This window comes from Urocampus carinirostris, chromosome 13, assembly GCF_059441175.1.
Source record: "Urocampus carinirostris isolate Australia breed hairy pipefish chromosome 13, RoL_Ucar_1.0, whole genome shotgun sequence".
NCBI lineage: Eukaryota > Metazoa > Chordata > Actinopteri > Syngnathiformes > Syngnathidae > Urocampus > Urocampus carinirostris.
Window position 1 is genome coordinate 10,965,387 of NC_142361.1, and position 20,361 is coordinate 10,985,747.

A 20,361-nucleotide genomic window follows, 5' to 3' on the forward strand; every position below is an offset into this window, starting at 1 on the left:
TGCCGTTACATGTATTCCGTTACCCCCGAGTCAGTTTACACCACACGTCATTGACATGTGCGCAGGGCCACTTGCCTCAATTTCCCACACGCATTTGCATTGAGTGATCTATCGGCAAGAAGTGCAGCGGGGCGCCCGACGGATGATGGCTCACATGTTTCAACACCTCGCCTCCAAACAATGTCATGATGTGGCTTGATCCCAACATTGCAATCCAATATTTCTTTGGTGCATGGAAAGGAATACGCCTATCTAACCAATAAATCGCCCATTTTTCCCCCTCTTTCTGTTCTATATATCACATAAATGAGAAAAACAATGCAGTCTGTTCCCTTGTCTGGTGGGGGATTCCCAAGATAGCTCGACATTATTTTCAATCCGTCATTTTTGGTTGATGGCCGGGATGTTTTTCTAGCATTAAATTTGTTCCTTGGGGTGCAACTCCAATGGGATTCTGCTTTCCAGCCCTTAACAACAGCAAAAACGTGCAGCTTTTCTGACGACTGAGATGGATACTGGCAATAACCAGACAGCAGTTGCTTTTTTATTTTTACTTTGAGGTGGAAGCAGGAGATGATTGACTACGTTATATGTGATGGTTTTTTTTTTTTGAAGGATGGGGGTAATGACAAATAAAGGTCACATTGATTTCAAAGAGTTTTAAACAAGGAGACCTTTTCTATCCAATAACCTTTACTTGGGAAGTTTGTAAAAACAGGAAGCACGTACATTTTTATTGTTATCAAGTTTATAATTTTTGTGTGGCATGAATGTTAAACTAGTGGAATTTGTGTCTCACAAATGACAGAATAATATCGGAAAACAATGGGTTAAAACATGTAATTATTTTTCTTGTACCAGTTACCTAGGGTAGCGGGGGCCATGTACAACAGGTAGAAAAAAAATAACAATAAGAAGAATGAAAACACATATAAATAAATAAATAAAAATGACAGACTGAGAAGGCAGCACGGCAGCACAGTGGTTAGCGCGTGTGCGGCACAGTTCTGAGGTCATGAGATTGAACCTCCTGTGTGGAGTTTGCATGTTCTCCCCATGCTTGTGTGGGTTTCCTCCGGGCACTCCGGTTTCCTCCCACATTCCAAAAACATGCATGTCAGGTTAATTGGCCGGGCCAAATTGTCCCTAACTGTGAATGAGTGAGTGATTGTATGTCTCTGTGTGCCCTGCGACTGGCTGGCAACCAGTTCAGGGTGTCCCCTGCCCACTGCCCGAGGATAGCTGGGATAGGCTCCAGCACCCCCGCGACCCTACTGAGGATAAGCAGCGTAGATAATGGATGGATGGACAAATTGAGAAAACGGTTATTAGTTTAAAGTTGTGTTTTTACGTAACACTACCAACACTACCTCTACGTATTGACTGGCATTGTTTTTGTTTTAATGCAGAGAAATTGAGTGTACAATAACATCTACCACTTTTAATGTCAGAAGGTTGTCGTGCATATGCATTTGCTATGATGCACGTAACATCCAGCAACAAGTATTTCATTTATTACATATTTTTGCAGGTTGCCACAATTGTAAAAGTGTGTGAAATGTGAACATTGGAGAAACTTCATGCTGACAAGGTCTTAGAAAAAAAACTGGTAATTCGGGAATTGACTTGCACTACAATAATATTGGTTTTGGGGGAAAATTATTCCCTGAAAATGAAACTAACTAATTTTGAAACACTGGACCATCAGTTGAACAAACATGCTCTTGCACTTAAATTATTTAAAAGGACTCTTATTGGTGTGGTCGAAAGTGCAATGATGATACTAGATTTAGACAGAGCATGTTAACGCTGCTAGATTAATTACATTTTTTTCCTGAATGTTAAGCTCTGCAATAATTAATGGTGTCCATGGGATTATGTGGCATATCCATGTCATTTGTGTACATAATCGTTGACTTAACTGGAAAAGGCAATGTCTTGTTATTACATTGAGACTTGCACTGACACGAGCACACACGTCTGTCATGGTATGTGATCACAACTCTCTGTGTGAGTGTGTGTTTATTTCAACTTTGTTTCTACTCTTCTTCTCACAGCCCTCACAAGGGGTTTGCCCGTACTGACAATAAAGGCGAGCACGTTTTTGAGCCAAACATTTGCAGTACTGCGTGCACTTTGGATACACACATTGCAGACTGCATGCCTGCCATTTAGCAAACCGCTAATAGACCCCGCAGAAAAGAAGACGGGGGAAAAAAATAATGGACTTTGGCAATTATGTCCCGGCTAATAGTCTGCTCTGATTAAAAAAAATAAAGCTATCACGTCGGCTCGCCGAGCGCAACAGACGACGACGGGGAAGGAGGAGGCGACCTGCGTGGTTTGTTCACCCATCTCTTCACGGAAAACAAAAGGGAAATACGTGTTGTTTTGAAGTCAATAGTAAGCGTCCATGACAGTGCTACTCGTTAGGATAAAATGGTAGGAAGAAGCGATGCAACGCGTGTCCGATTTGAAGACTTTGACACGAAAAAGCCAAACTTATTTACTGAGAGACAAATTGTCAAAGCGCTTCGTAACACATTGCGAGAAGCACCCCGCTACCAAAAAACAGTATAATATATTCAATTTTGGTTGAAAACAGTAAACATCAAGCCTTACAATGAGAGGTGCGTCAGTGCAGCATCTATTTGACGTGTTCCTCTGTTTTTTTTCCTACACTTCCTGTTTTCTAGTACGCATGGCACAGTAGACCAATCACGGGAGGTAAAAATTGGCTCCGACCAGTGATTGGACGGCGTCATACGATGCTTCAGTTTTTCCCAACTGGTGCAATAAAAATGTATTATTGAAACACTTGAACAAAAGGAACAGTGTGTAATTTTTGACCCCTGAATTTGTGTAGTTCAGGGGTGTCAAACTCATTTCACCTGGGGCCAACATGCTCGAGAAAAATCTTACGGAGGTCAGACTAGTATATTCAAGAGAAAGACAGAAAGAAACTTAAAGAGGGAGCAGAAGAACGTGAGATAAAACAGAGAGAAAGAGAGCCAGAGGGAGAACGAGAGAGCGAGAGCGAGAGCGAAAGAAAAATAGAGAAAGAGAGAGAATGAAAGTGATAGAGATAAAGAGAGCGAAAAAAACAAGGGAGATAGAGTGAGATGGAGAGAGAGAAGTGAGGGTGAGAAAAAGAGAGAGGAAGAGAAAAAGAGAGAAAATAAAGACAGATATATGGGGGAAAGAAAGAGAAAGAAAGAAAGAGATTAGGAAAGTGAAAAAGAGAGAGGGATTAAGAGAGAAAGAGAGAAAAATAATGAGAGGAACCAAGAGAGAGAGAGAAAAAGACAAAGAAGGAAAGATAGAGAACATAAGTGAGAGTGAGAAAAAGAGAAACGCATTTATATAGCGCTTTTCAAGTCAATGAAGACCTCCCAAAGCGCTTTACAATGTGCTTCACACTTATCCATTCACACACACACTTACACATCAATAGCAGCCATGCAAGGTGCCGAAAGTGTGTGAAAGAGAGTAAGAAAGTGAGAAAAAGAAAGAATGAGAGAAAGATTAAATGGTGGGGAAACAGGAAAACAGACAGAAAAAAAAGATCTAGAAATAAAAAGAGTGTGAGAGAGAGTAAGAAAAACAATAATTAAAAAAATGACAAAAAGTGAAAAAGTGAAAGAAAGAAAGAGACAGAGAAAGAGCAAGAAATATATATAAGAAAGAGATAATGAGAGTGAGAGAGGGGTGCAGAAAAAAGAAGGGAGTGAGAAAAAGAAATAGATAAAGAGAGAGCTACAGAGAGCGAGGGAGAGATCAGAGAGAAAAAAAATAAAAGAGAGAGAGAGAGTGAGACATAGAGAGAGAGAGAGAGAGAGAACGCAAGACAGAGAAAAACATGAATATGTAGACAAGAGGAAAGTTGGAGCGAGAGAAAATCTAGATAAAGAAAAGAAAGAAAGAGAGAGAAATAAAGAAAGAGACAAAGAAAGAGACAAAGAAATACAGCTCCAATTTCTTTGCGAGTGCGTCCTGGTTTTGGCGACATCAAGTGGACATAGTTAAACTGCAGCTCGTTTTTCTCTTGTGCTTCTCTCAGCATTATCGCGTGGGTCGGATTAAAACCCTTGGTTGGCCTGGTCCGGTCCGCTGGCCGCATATTTGTCACCAGTGGTGTAGTACAACCGAAAACGAGTGCTATAGAGCACAACGGAGATTAAAAACTACGAAAACTTAGAGACCAACATGGCACCATTTTTTTTGCCCGGCAATTTACAAGGTTTTTTTTTTTTTTTTTTTTTTTTTTTTTGGTACCCTTAGGAAATAGATGGCTGACAATCATGTCACCTCTTTCTAGGTGAGCCTCATGCTATCTAACACGATGGTCAGCCCGCTGTGGGCCACAAAGAAATGAAAAAAAAAGTTGCCTCATTTTAAAAATAAACTTTGTTTATTATTTATTTGTTTTGGCAAATACCGTTTATATAGCGGAATTGTGTTTTGGTGTGCGTTACACACGAGGCATGCAACGGGAATAGAACGCTGATTGTAGCGATGAGAGCATCAAAACCTAACCACTAGTCCACTAGGGTTGTGTAGGACATAGGAAAAGGCATTAGATAATATCTCATCATGACATTAATTCTTTTGTTGAATATGTGCGACAATGAATTAAATCATTTATTGACAAGACAAAATATATGTATGAATGAATGGTTGGATGAATGAATTAAACCTTATTCCGTACATAATAAAAAAAAAATGAACAAAAAAAAACTATGTTAACATGTCCGGAAAGGTAAAGGAAGAAGCATATGCATACTTAATCCTAATCTTACAGCGAGATCTCATATGTATTTACATGTAAGAAACTTCATGAATATATATATTTACATATGTTCTGTGCCTGCACATTCACTTCATCATCCTCATTATCATCACATCACTATTTTCACCGTCGTCATTATCATCATTGCTGTCAAATATTTTTTTAGGGTATTTATTACAATGATATTAATTCGCATTGAAGCTTATGGTGACAACTGACTGTTTTCTGGAGTGTTTTCCATCATACAAAGTATCTGGAAATGCTGCTAGAGGGGGTCTGCCCACAGGCAGCAGGACCATCCATTGCTAAGTGTCCTAAACTGTGCAAGACATGGGAGCTTGAGCCAGATGCCTTCAGCATCAAGCTCCTGCTTGTTGCCCTAACATTGTGTTGTGCAGTGCATGTCGGTTTTGTGTTAATATTAAAATGCATCTCCATGTGAGTGCATCCCTATTTATTTAGTTTTTGTTTAGTTTTGTACAGAGTAAATTTGACAATTTCATTTTGTTAAAATTGACAGCCCCATAAATTTTATTTTGAGAAAATTAACTTTTTATTTTGGAATCGTACTCATATTTTAACAGTATTTTATCATAGGAGAGCTGCATTTAACCAATTTAAATCCAGTTAACACATGTTTATTGATGATCATGGGCAATTCCAATATGTGAATCCTTTTGAATTGTTAAAAGAATTTCATTTTCAAATTTATAACGTTACGCAAGCCTATCATTTTGCGGACATCCTTCTCCATCCTTATTCACTTTATGGCAATTCTTTTTGGGCGACATTCATTACGAGTGTTGAAGGGTATTGCAAACATGAACGTTTATATCGTACTTGAAATTATAGAACGACAGTGTGACTAGAGACTTGCAATTGACAAGCAAACGCTGTTTTCTATTCTTTTTTTTAATATAAAAGAATCAAAATAATAAAATTACATAATCACAGCTACGTGGCATTTGTAAATTACCCAAAAATCTAGATACTACTAATTTCATAAGAATCTTTAGTCATACAATCTCACAGCTAGCAATCAAAATTTACACATTTCTGTCTGTGAATCATGAGCATGGCATTTGAAGTGCTCAAGATCGTATAATTAGGCGGGTACTTCTCTGCAATTCATTGAAGGTGGTATAATCATTCTTTATAATCAAATTAACACAATAATTCATATTTACAATCAATAAGGACCTAGGAGCTCCAGAGCATAATTATTGTATATAATTGAATAAACTATATGATTATTATTAACAATGGGCAAGGTCGTAGGAGCTAGGCCAGGGGGGGGGAATTTACCCCGATATCGAATTTTCGGGCAGATGCCTGCCAGAGTTCGTACAGCAATCTCAAAAGTTCCAAATAGTCCCAAATTAGTCATGTTTATATGCTGAAACATCGGTAACTTTTCTTATTAGCTGCCATGTTGGTCAACATGCTGCACAGAATATCACTTCCTGTCTGGAAGGAAACTTTGGAAGTCCTAGCCGTGTCTATTCTGAGACGTTTATGGTTCTCTTGTCGCACATTTTTTTCCTTCTCATTTTTTGCCTAGTCTTAAATAGGTATTTGGTCTATGGCGGTATCCGTTGCAGCAAGATGGCGGACAATCATGTCAGCTTTTACCATGTTATGTAAAATTAATACACTTCTGTTGACCTACGAATATTCAAGAAAATGCACTTTTATCTGAGGATTATTGTATTTTTCCTTTTTATTAAGTTCAGTATTGTTTTGTTTTTTATTTTTTGACCTACAAGAGAAAGAAAACAGCAAATAAAAAAATGCTAATTTTCTCCTGCATTTATTGAGAAATGTTATTAAAATAATCCATTCATGGTTTTATGAACCAATATCCGGAAATAAAAAGGAAATAAACACGCAGTAGAACAGAATAAAATCCTTTTATTGTTATTACATGGTTCATACAACACAAATGACTCAATTAAATCGGATGATCGGCTATGTGTGTACATAGAGAAAAACAAACCCCGACAAATGATTAGAGCTTTCTTCTGATTGACTTTTGGTTTCTTTTCTTATAACTTCCTGCTTCTTCAAGTGCATCAGTGAGACCACCAATGGCAGAATGCGTAAATCGGATCTTCCACAGCAATTGGCTGATATCTCCACTGAAGCCCCTCCCCTGTCAGAGACAAACACAAGGCTTATCGAATATGGATAATGGGTCTCAAGTTGGGATTTGGCGTCTTCCTGGGGGTCCCTGCACACCGCAGACAAGTCATAGTAATGATTTAGATATTTGATTTGCTTGATGCTTTCACTGAAGAAATACAATTATACATGTATCCGTATTCATTGTACACATGTTACATTTCCACTTATTGCAAAGACATTTATCCAGTTTTCTGGCTCCCGTGGCTCCTCACTGAGGTCTTTGGGGGTCCTGAGCGTAATGCCTTTGAATAAGAAATACCCGCGCAGATGCGTGTATGCACGACAAACTCATAAATCTGGTGTGCTGCTCTAAACAGCACACATGTTTTTTACTGCTGTTTGTTTTCAGTTTAACCTTTTTGTGTTCGTTTTCAGGTAGCAAGACTCATATTTGTGGGACGGTGGCGACCCTTGTCCTAAATCTGCTGTAAAATGCACTAAACATAACATTACATCTTCCAATTTTGTTCCATCTTATGGGTTTAGGCTTCTTTATCCAAGAAATATTGTTTTTTTTTTCTATTTTTGTTGTGGGTATCGGGGCCTTTTCTCTGTCAGTATACTCCTCAATTTAAATTGTGAAAAATGTTTGAATGAACCTTTAAAGGGATTTTATAAATAACTAAAATGTTGTTTGATCACCTGACTATTACTTAGGAGTATTACAACACATCTACTAAAAATGTTTTTATTTTACTATTTTTCATTCTATTTTTGTCAACTAAAATAACATTTATAGTTTTGACCCAGAAATATTATTTTCAAGAATAAGGCTAAAAATCTGAATCAAACAAACAATAGCCAAGAAGGACCAAACATGAGTACTAGTTCCAAAACAAATAAATAACAAAATTGGAATAAAAGTCTTTGTGTGCTAGAACTTGCACTTGTAAGCAAGTATGTGTTAAGATTCATGTTTGGCAAAAAGAGTGACACTTTTAGTGTCTTCTTTGCAGATGTAAAGATGCTGCCCTACTTACGAACTTTCCGGACGATCGTTCGTAAGTTGAACTCGTGCGTAAGTTGCTTCAGTGCTATATTTTGTATGGAATGTATGTTTAAGGTTTATATAAGTATGTTTAAGGTTTGTATAAGTAACCTATATTGTTTTGTATTAAAAAACAAATATTTGATAGAATAGTATGCTCTATAAAGATTAAGAATAAAGTTAAGTTTAACTTACTTTTGGAAGATGAGCTTCAAGCGTTCCTCCTCTATGGTACAAAGTGGCCGAAAAAAGTGATCCAACCGTTTTCTCAACAGCATCAAGCTTCCATATTCCACTTTCATTTCAAATGAAACGGCTCGCCTCTGCTTTACACTTTACACGAACCATATTGAATGAATGCACGAGATATCAAACAATTTAAAATGTCAATGTTCTTAGCGCGCTGGAGAGTATACAATGGAACCTCGGTTTTCGAACGCCTCTCAGTTCGAACAAATCGTCCGACCAAAAATTTCGAGAAATTCTTGCTTCGCTGTTCGGTCAAAAAATCGGAGTTCAAACGCCGGTAATGCGTGAGTGCGTACGCTAGGATGCGATCCTGGGCGGCGTACGGGTGTAGATCGCTTTTTTCGTGACCAACTGTTATCGCGTGCGGAAGTGCTTCGTTTTGCTTTCCCTTTTAATATAGGTGTACGAAGCCCCTAATTATGCCTCCGAAGAAAGTCAGTGCAAGCAGCAAAGTTGCTACAGGTAAAAAAAGAAAAGTAGTGCGAACAACTATTGCATTTAAAAAAGATATAAGAGCAAAATATGAAGGAGGTGGAGATTCTGATCTTGCTAGGGAATACCCCAACGTCCACCAGCGCCTTCTGCTGACCACCACAAAGGTAAGAAATCCCATTCATAATTATTTTCTTTATCCTTTTTTTATTTTTACACATTCATAGTAGCGTAATCTTTCATACGGAAGATTACGATAACACGAACGTACGATTAGCCTGGGTTAGCATTATGTTTACGTTGAACATTCAGGTAAACATTCAGGGTGTTGGAACGGAGCCCAACTTTCAGGGTGTTGGAACGGAGCCCCCTTTCCAATGAACCGCTCACCACATGTTGTGGAGACCCGGGTGCTAAATGATTTGTAAACGACCTGATTTTTTTATTTTTACACGTTTATGTTAGCGTAATCTTTCGTACAGATGATTACGATAACGCGAACGTACGATTAGCCTGGGTTAGCATTATGTTTACGTTGAACATTCAGGTAAACATTCAGGGTGTTGGAACGGAGCCCAACATTGAGGGTGTTGTAACGGAGCCCCCTTTCCAATGAACCGCTCACCACATGTTGTGGAGACCCGGGTGCTAAATGACTTGTAAACGACCTGATTTTTTTATTTTCACACGTTCATGTTAGCGTAATCTTTTGTATGGAAGATTACGATAACGCGGAAGTACGATTAGCCTGGGTTAGCTTTATGTTTACGTTAAACATTCAAGGTAAACATCCAGGGTGTTGGAACGGATTAAAACGATTTACATTATTTTTAATGGGAAAAATGATTTCGGTGATCGAACAAATCGGTTTTCGAACAGGGTTCTGGAACGGATTATGGTCGAGAACCGAGGTTCCACTGTATAATGTTTACACATGAACAAGGAAGAGGAAGTGGATTTCTTCTTTGATGTGGATGCTGGGTGACCTCTCACAGTGCCACATGTTGGTAGTGGCGGAAAGAAGTACTACAGTATTGTCCTGTACTCTGAAAAAGGTGCACACAGTGCAAAATCTAGCTGACAGCAATGTCCGGATATTTTTCGACCTCCTGAAAAAAATGTTTGTATCTTCCGTTTTTCATAAGTCGAATGGTCGTAAGTAGGGGAGCGTTTGTATTACATGCAATTGATGCACAATATATCCAGTCCATTTATGATTTCAGTTTTGGCTGTAGCTAGTTTTTTATAACTAGTTTTTATAGCCGGGTTGAAACCGGATCTAACAATTTCAATTGAAGCATTTTATAATGTAGTGATATTTTTTTAATTTACTTGATTTGATTAAATTAGACATTCCTGACAAAGTCAAGAAGTCTGATTGCAATGGACTAATGTCTGTGTTATTGTATGCATTTCAAATCTAAAACAGGTAGGTGGCGACAAAGTCTGAGATGATTGGTTAACGTTGTTGACACAAATCGATAACAGAAATAGTCAACAACGAATTCCATTGTCGACTCTTGTCGCCAGACAAGTTTTTGAAACAGAAGCATCTCCACATAAATACAATCTCTGCCTAGAGTTGCTTATGCACAATTAAGTCTCTGTCTCGAGCAGTAACATAAACATACAGAAATGGTGCTGTCAACATCAAGTACGCATACCAAAACTTCTAAAGTTTGGGATTATATTAGCTTGGATACAGCAAACAAAAAACTGATTGCAAAGTTGCAAAGCACACCTCGTGTATGATCGGGTAGCTCTCTGGCGCACCAAAATATAAACAGCACATTGGACAGTTGAAAATAATGGAGTTTGAAGAGTAAAGTAATGTTCAAGGCAATACGGTTTTATGACCTAAATTTTACACACATTTTTATACACATATTTGGCTATGAGAGAGAGCTTGAGCCTAATGCCAGATTGTGCCTGACTAAAGTATTTGAAAGTAAATGCATGCAGTTCCAAGAACAAACGTCAGTTGTTAAAACGTTCAAAACAACAGACGTTAAAACCGTTTGATTTTAAACTGGTGAGAATTGTAGGTACTTTTGTAACAGACTTTGCAGTTGAACACTGAATGTACTCAATTAAATGCGCATAAAATTTGTTTTGTTTACTGTTTTACTGCTACTAATTAGCCCGTTCCACCTTTACAGGAATAAACTATATTTACTTGATTTCAACTTTGTACGAATCCAAAGCATTTTCAGTATTTTCAATTGGAGCAAATACCATTGAGTTTATTATCATTTTCCACATAATTACTTCTATTCCATTCCAAATTTAAGAAAATAATAATAATTATCTGATTATTCGACAGATCGTTTCAATAGTCGGTGGCTAGTCAACAATTAAAATAGTCGTTAGATGCAGCCCTTGTGGCGACCCTAACACAAGAGCAGGGTTAAAGTTGGGCGGATATTTTTTTTCGTCCCCTAGAGCGGCTGTACGTTAAACTTGCATTGTTTCAAAACGTCTTTTGTCCTCTGTTTTCATTCCGGGGCTCCTTTCAGCTCCCTGTTTGGAATGTGCACGGCCAGCGTGGGCCGGTGGCCCACACCCCGTCTCGATGGTGAGGGTGGATGAGGGAGGAATGGAGGTGGGGGGGTAGAAAACGTCACCCCTGCAGAGACCATTTTGAAATCTGTGAGGATTTCTGTGCCATCTGGACCCGCTGCCAGTCTGCCCCAGATAGTAAGGGTTGGCAACGGTACCCGACGGTGCAATATGGCTCTCTCTTTAATGAACTACTAACTGTCCCCCGTTTTAATTGATGTGACATTTGAGCCATTTATCTCTGACATTTCAATGAAGGATGATTCTCAGCCTTGCCATTTACTTTTTTGGTGCTATTTTCTAAGAGCCATTTGCATTTTTCTTTCTCGGGAAAAAACGCTTTTTGGTCTCTCATTAGCTAATTAGAGAGTAACATGCACAATTAATAAAAATGAACATAGGCGAGTTTGATATAGGCTTGATGAGGGATCACCGAAAAAAAGCTCTTGTCTCTATGTCCATCGGCAGGGATGGGAAGGCCGCCTGTGCTGAAAGGTGACTGCAAGAACACCCTTTGACCTTTTAGCTGCATAGTGACATGCAGCCGCCAGTGTGGTGCAACTTATGTTCCCAGCATGAGGAGAATCAGGCCCAATTAATCAGCATGTGATTGCAGTGAGCAGCCCCCTCTGCTGGAGCATGCGAGGCACGCTCTATGATATTAGGGGGAAAGCTCTTCTAAATGGCCAGAAACGAGCCACATAGGCAGCAGAAACAATTCATGTCCTTTTTGGTATTTAAAGATGTTTTTTAAGCATGTGTTATGCTTATCAATAGACTAAATTGTGAGCCAGTGTGTGCGCAAGTAAGCCTTTAGTTTAAATGCATGACAAATTGCATAGAAATATGTATTGACAGACCAAAATAGATGGCAGCATGCGCGTGGATGTAAACATACAGTTCATGACATATTGCAAGGACAATTTAAGGATGACCTTTTATAAGACTGCAAATCATTTTGTTTTTCACATTTGTTTAATGTATAAAAATACAAATGTAGTATTGTATACAACTTTATTATATACAACTATTTCTTGAAACAGAGCAATATAGCAACTGAACCTTGGGATGGGCTTTTACGTCCCCTGGAGTGGCCGTATCTTAAACTCCAGCTTCATGCCCACAATGTTTTTTGTCTTCTGTTTTGTAGTATTTGAAAACATAATGTGTCGAAATATATCAACAAATACCAATGCTTGTCGAATAAAGTAAAGTATTTAATTTTACTTAGTGGTGTGTAAGCTTTCTTCTTTTAGAATTATCTTTTAAAAACATTCAGACAAGTTTGTTCCTAAATCTAGTTTGCATTTTTATACTTCATAGTTGTGTATAATTAGTTAAAGATGTATATTTTTCGAAGTGAATTTGGTGCAGACGTCAGCAATTTTTTTTTAAATTTTGATCTGGATCAAAGATAAATAATCTTTCTTCAAGGAAAACAATCTGGAATATCTAATCATTCTTACCTAGATTCTGAAATTTAAAAGGCTTAACACATAATTAATCATCAAATAGTTTGCAAAAATGTGGTTGATTTAATAATCTAATAGTTTTGGATAGATGAGTTATTAGATCTAACCCTAACCCCTAACCCTGGGCTACATCATTTTCATTTTTGGGCCTCTACTGGAGAAATGCATAATACCAAATGTTTTGAATAGGATGAAGGACTTGCAGTAAGAATGTCTATGTCACAGTTAAGGCATTCTTGGACTGAATTTGGGCTGCGGGTGTCCTTTCATAAAATTTACTTGGGTTACGCTGGAGTCCTAGCACATGAAACTATATGTTAGAATACTCTAAAATGTATTGATATGGAAATGAAAACCCTTTTGAAAAAGCTTTAAGGAAATTATAAGAAAGAATGAAATCATCTAGCTAGTATTTGTTTCCGAAATAGCGCCAGAGCATCGTTAAGCGGTCTGTTAAAAAATGACATTCACCATTAATGTTTTAATATTAGATTTTGTAATTTTTGCAATCATACAATACCTGTAAGTAAAACAGTTCTAATGAAACTGATGAATTGAGACAATTTTCAAGAAAAAAAACATTTCGTAACTATGTTCTCTGTCAAAGTCCAAATAAAGAATGACTCACATCACGTATTACAACATAAAGCTTCTTAAAAAATGGTGGACGGTTCCTATTTTGTTTCTGATTGTGATTAAAATGAAGTACTTATCCTTTGAGGTGCGGTTAGAGGGCCTCGACATCATAAAATATTGTTTCCTTTGAGAAAGGTTACACTTTTTTTAAACTACAAAACAATGTGAATTTGTATTCCCATTGGATTTTGGTGTACTTAATCAGTGGTAGTGTTAAAATGTCAATGAAGCCCTTTCATCCTTTACGTTTTTGCAGGTGGCTGCAAGACGAGAAAAAAAAAATCCTGGTACAGCATATAGTATATGTTTGAATTTTCGGTATTTTTTCTTTAACCGGGGAAAAAAGAGCAGTTTCACATTTATTCGACATTAGAATAATCGAATTTCTGCTTCTTTAGTCCCTTTAAAAAAATGACCCTGTGTCTCTGATGAGGACAAAAACTATTGAAAAAAATAGTTGAATTGTTAAAATAATATAGTTGAAGTCCAAAAATAAACTACAATTTTTCATACATTTATCATGATCTATAGTTCAGGATAGGAACTAGCTTTGATTGTCCAAACGTATGTGCGAACCGACCGAGCTTTATTTCAAAGACTGCAATTGTTTTTGGTAAGCAAGGCCATTTTTTTAAAGATATCCTTTCAAAACAGGACCCAAGCGATGACGGCTGTTCCTTTGATTGTAAGCCGCATCATTGCCAAGGTGTGGCTGCTGCCTGTCTGTGCTGATGTCTTTTGTTTGAGACTTGCGCCGCACTTTTCCTGCACGGTTTCCCTCACTATTTTTGTTTGCATCAGGTGTTGACTGACTTATAGTTTCCTTTTGGCTTATTCCGCCAGATGTTTGCGACAATAACAAGCCCCCGCTTTTTTTTGTCAGATATTGATAAAAAAACCTTTATTGGTACCTTTGTCTAACCTGCTGTGTGTGATTGTCAGAGTTGCGTCATATGTCCTGTTCCTTTTTCCTGTACTTTTGAAGCTATGTTGACAGGTCCCCATCTTCAGCATTTTTAAAAGCCATTTTTAGTACTTGCAAACTAATCATGAGACCAAAAAAAGTATCGATTTTAATAATTCTGTTTCAGTATGGTATTGTTAATACTGGTTTTTAGCGTCATATAAGACTTGGGGTGAAGGTTTTTGCTAAGAAAGTTTTGTTATCGTACATGTTGCCAATCTTTCCATTCATGTAATAATATAACTATTTGGCCTACTATTTAAGTATTTGATAATGATATATTTAGTCACCCAGATCATATTTAAACTGATCAAATGTAGCCCAATCATTAATGTTCTCATGCATGTATCAAATTGACTGCACCAATAAGAATCTGAGATTGCAAACCCCCAAAAAGATTCCTTGTATTGACATTTTTAAATTGTATCAGGAAGGCTAATTTGGCCCTTATAATTTTTTTATTTATTTAAAAATATGACAATTGGGCTGTTGATTACTTCTCAAATAGGGCCCGGTTATCAGGGTGCGTACATTCTGCTGACCTGATATATCTATAATTCAGTTTTACATCAGACTATGTATTTTATGCCTGAGCCATACTCTGAGGTGACCAAACTCAAAGGTTTGTTATCGTATTAACCAAAAATAACACTAGAATTGTCAGCTTTCTGGTGTTCTTTCTGGTAAATCAAAACGGCTAGGAGAACCTTTTAAATCTGCTGACTTTGGTCTGAATATTTTGGAAGAATGTGTACCCTAGTAAATCTGTTGGCAAAGTGAGGTCGTTTGAAAAAGTCCCGACAGCTTGCGCCAGCCATGTTGTATTAGCAAATGTGGCTCTCCGGGCCTCCTAGTGCACATCTGGGCTTTTTGTGGCATCTACCAAGTGTACAATAGCCGTTATGCCCTCTGAATCCATCCTGTAAAACTGCAACATGTTACCCTTTCTTCCTTTGACGTTTTTTCTGAAGAATTAAGCTAATGACCAGAAAGAGGCATAGATAAGATCTTAAGACCAAGCTCGAGTCCAAATCCGACTCAAATGTTGGCCCGGGTCGGAACTAAAATGTCAATCATTATGTTGGGCTGGGCTTCTATCTTGCTGACTATTTCTTTTAGAGCTAGTAGCTTTGGTCATTACTTGCAAATATTACAGTGATTAAATAAGTATGTTGTCACAACTCACTCTGTTCCTTTACTTAGTGCACTGAGGCATTTCTTTACCGTCAGTAGTTTTGGCCACGAAAAAGCATGGTTGGCAAAAAGCAGAATTTGCCTCATCACAACACGTATCGTTCAAAACTCTTGCAATGCCAATAAGAATAACTCTTTCTCTTCTATTAACCACCCCTCATTGTTCTTCTTTGTCTCCCTGCCTCTCTCTCTCTCTTAAAGTGCCGCACTAGATTCTTAAGGACGTACTTCTGCTGTAGTATATGGCACCATTTTTAACCCTTCAGATTGACCCAGGGCCTAAACGTTTTACGACCAACTCTTAAACAAATTGTCAATGATGGAAAATTATGGGTAAATATGACTTCTGCAGACACAGAAATATAAATGATGTAAATGTATGTACAGTACAGTCTTGTTTAACTTTGATTTCATTACAGAAGACAGGTTTTTATTTGTTATCATAAATCCTCTCCCCTCTTACCGAGTCCTAACAAATACAGCATCAAATTTTGGTTTTGAACTGCCTCAGTCCTGCAAATCAAGTTAATTGGCCAGGCTTGGCTGTTTTAGGCTTAATCAAGGGTAGGCTGTGCATTTCACACCCAAGCCTACAGTAATCTCATTTCATCTCATTAGCTGTACCGCTTATCCTTATTAGGGTCGCGGGGGCCTACAGTAAAACTTCATCTTAATAAATCCAAACCTTAATAACCATTTACGGCTATAAAATGTTTCTGTGGCACAAATAAAAGCCTCAATTATTAAATTGCAATATTGTTCCATAATATTGCCCATTTTATTCAACAAAAAATAATTTTATTTGTGCATAGGTTCCATCCTCCTTATATTTCCTCATGGAGATTTCAATTACCCTGTCGTACAGATTATCCGTGTGTTTTACTTCCTTACATTTTTATACGATTTAGGGCTAAAAATGTCTGTTAGACAGAAGCAGTGGACACAGGGATCTTTTTCTTCACCTTTTTGTTGTGATACTTCCGTTACTGCCCCTAGCCAACCATAGTTCGTGAAACCACTAACTTTACCACTAGAAGGCCCTGGCTACACCAACTTAGAATTGGCTTGGGTCAACTAACAGCTTTTCAATACCGATTTTATGCCCCAGGGCCTACAGAACTGGTTTTGAAGGCCTTCGGATAGATTTCTGACCCTGGCAATGAGTAATGACTGAAATGTGATTGGTTAAATGCTCAGATATGAAAGCACACATCTGGAAGCAGCGGAACTAGGGATAAACATTGAAAGGAAGCTGACAGCAGAAAGTGGAAGTATAGATGGATGAAATTTAATACAAATCACATGATTCAGATGTGGGCGACACAGCGGATTAAGGGTTAGCGCGTCTGCAGCACAGTTCTGGAGTTTGCATGTTCTCCCCGTGCTTGCGTGGGTTTCCTGCGGGCACTCCGGTTTCCTCCCACATACCAAAAGCATGCATGTCGTGTTAATTGGCCGGTTAAAATTGTCCCTAGGTGTGAATGAGTGAGTGAATTGTCTGTCACTGTGTGACCTGTGACTGGCTGGAAAACAGTTTGGGGTGTCCCCTGCCCACTGCCCCGAGGACCCACTACAGGCTACACCTACGGGCTGGTGTTGGTTCGGGCTGGACTTTTTAGGCCCAACTTTACCCCGACAAAGAGCCTTTTACCTGCATCAGCCTCCAGTGTCCACTTAGTTAGCCAGCTTGTGTTGCTCCATGTCTGATGTAATTTTTGCCTCCCCTCTTTTCTCACTGTTGACACAAGCCGCGATGAATGCGCTAGCGCTTTTGCAAATGAAGAGGCTTGAACTTGTGACAGGCCGTGTCGCCGACGCTGTGACACGCTGGCCCGCACATGCCGAGCGGCATAATGATGACATTAGGATCCAGTGATAATATCGGGACGCACTTCAGATAAATGACTGATAAACCAGAGGTTGTGCCTCTCGTATTACACGCTTGACAGAGCAGCTAATCAGTGTCCAAGTGACTGCTATTACATAAATCATGAGCTCGACTTTGATGCATATTCTATCCGTGTTCCCTATTCATCACGTCATCTGAGGCCGGTGGGGAGGAAGTGGGGAACAAAAAAAGTAGGGGGGTACGATGGATGTCTGCCGGGCCAAAACACATTTTAAGACCACATTATGTTTTCATTAGAATTTGATATGATCCATTCCAGAGTTGATTTGATTTTATGGGCTCCGGTCATCTGATAGGAAGCAGCCACGGTGGGGCGGAGGTTGGTGGGGTGTTGTGTTGCACTGTGTAAGCACATTTCACATTTACTGTAAAGGTGTTTTAATTGCATCACATTATAGATTTATTGTTTCTTAGCAAAAACAGCTGAGGCAAGTCTTTTCTTTAGTCTGCCTTTTTATTTTAGCAGTCACTGAGAGACAGACGCCCAAGTTAGCTGACATGTAAAGTATTTTCTCATTTTTCGTGCGAGTTCCATTCCAAAAAAGGACCTTCAAAGTAGAAACCTTTATTTATTAAATAATCTATTATACATTGAAACCAAAGAATAAACCTGATTAACAGGCTCAATCATTTGTTTAAGTAACAAAATTACTGTAGAACAGAACGACGTTTCACACTAGAAAAACAATGGCGACCAGATAATTAAGGTGCTGTATCTGAGTCAGATCAGATTTCTCCTGTTACCGCCTACCATGGAAACCATTACTATCTGTTTAACATCGGAAGCAAACCCTACCCAAAAAACAGCCTGGAGAGGAATGGTGCCACCATGCTGTACTTGCCCAAGACCACAGGAAGTGGTGCACCGACAATTCTGGCTGTTGAGAATTCTTTGAACCGTAACATTTATAAATGTTTCACAAATAACTTCTATGTTGTCAAATTAAATTAAAAAAATAAATCCTGCACTATTGATTCAGGACACAATCCACTTTTTTTATTTTAGATGATATTTTATTGGCATCATTTGGATGTTTTTGGAAAACAAAAATTAGGCATGAAAATGTAGCCGTGAAAAGAACATTACAAACAACAAATAGAAGCACTTTATTTTATAACTTTTTTTAAAATAACTTATGTACTTTAAAAAACAAAGAAATTACTGTTCAAACTCATAATGGTATCGCCAGTGACTCCTATAACATAAAATACCCATATTAAGTCAAGTCATGTTTATTTGTATAGCCTTTAAGCACAAAGAGTCTCAAAGGGCACAGACTACAGATTATTGCAAACCAAAGACTATTATTACACCATCCCCTGATCTAAAACCTACATGAGGGCAAGGAAAAACTCAACAACCTCAACATGAGAAATATGAAGAAACCTTGAGAAGGGACCGACATGAGGTAATCACCTTCCAGGACTACCAGGCTGCAATGGATGTTGCAATAACAAACAATACACAGATATTGTCAACATAAAATATAAGTTATTGATTGATATTGAATAGAAGTGTTTTAAGCTTAGATCCAAACATTTCTAAAGAGGTTGGAGATTGAATCTCAGGGGTAAGAGCATTCCACAGCACTGGGGCCCGAATGGAGAATGCTCTCGAACCTGTGGACCTCTTCTTAGCTCTTGGGATCACTAGTAGACCAGCATTTTCAGAGCGAAGACTATTTTTTTAAAGTAGTCACGAAAGACAATCACCCGAGTTAGCCGCCATGTATATGTTTTATCCCGGACTATTGGGGTCAGAAGATGTGAAGGGGGTGGAGGGGTGTTAATTTAATCCCCGTTCCTACCCAGAGTACGGCCACGCTCTCAGAGGGGCTTTATCTCTGACAACTGTGTCAAATTAGAGCCACCGCGAGCTCCTCATAAAGAATATGTCTGTCAGGCAACATTGTTCCTGCCCCATGAAATATACGGCCGAGGGAGACGGAAAAAGAAGATAACAGTGCTGTCGTACCGCCTTCGTGATGGAATCATTTTCCGGCCACGTGATCCCGCCGGCCACTAATAAAAGCGACAAAAATACGGCGGTATTATATTGCCAATTATATTGTCTCGTATGCTAATAAAATGCTTGAACAGAATTATTTAGAGGGCTTTATAAGCTGCTAATTCATTGTAATTCTGCCGGGCGGGATGTAATTGATGGGTGTGTAACATTCCATTAGGCATGGTACATAACTCCAGGTCAGTCTACTATAATAAGTGCCGTCGTTTAACTCGCCGCTATCATAGTTGTCCTGCTGTCAAGCATGTAAAATAACATTATTTTTGTTTTCTGGTATATTTCTAAAAAGGAAGAAATCACCTGAAAAGATAGAGATGACAGGTTGAAGCCAAAGGCTTAAGAGATACTATCCCAAAAACAATTTTGGACACTTCTTCTATCAATTACATAAACGATAACATCATTATGGCAATCAGTTGTTGGTCTGTTCGGAAATTATCACATTGTCTGAATCACAATGTATATATTTCACAGTTTTTTTTGTCCCATCCTTCTCCACCTTACTCTCTATCAATACAATGTGTAAAACATATGACAAATGCATTTTCTGGTTAAAAAAAGAAAAGTATAATATGATTCGACGTGAACCAGTGAGTAAGTTTCGAGGGCTTGACTAAAACAAGTAAGAGCTTTTGTCTTCTTGGGAGGCCAGTTCAACAGCACCCCATACTCACCACTTGGTAGAAGATTCCAGGTTGTTTGATTCTAAATAGGGAACAATACCAAAAAAGCTCCTTCACATTTGTCTTGAATTTTGTTTACATCTGTGGAGCTTTTATTTGTGTTTATAAAGGAGTTATCTTGTTTGACTAAACTGGGATGAAAGTCTATGGAACAGTCAGGCACAATTGAGGTTCATTACAACTGGGACATTACATTTTGAAAAGATACATGTCAATCTTTTGTTAATTGTTTATTTTTTTTACATTTCGCATCACACTTATTTGTTCAATATATAT

At 38.3% G+C, this 20,361-nt stretch overlaps 1 protein-coding gene across 5 annotated transcripts in view; it reads right to left on the reverse strand.

The window, feature by feature from the left end:
* The window catches only part of mgmt (O-6-methylguanine-DNA methyltransferase), a 60,785-nt gene extending 58,112 nt beyond the window's left edge, over positions 1–2,673 (reverse strand). For 4 of the 5 annotated variants that reach the window (XM_088351272.1, XM_088351271.1, XM_088351274.1 and 1 more), the window contains exon 1: positions 2,623–2,673. The gene's annotated coding sequence lies outside the window, so the exon portion shown is untranslated. The remainder of the gene's footprint in view (positions 1–2,622) is intronic. The other variant, XM_088351275.1, reaches the window with a different exon arrangement.
* Between the last annotated feature and the right edge of the window lie 17,688 nt (positions 2,674–20,361).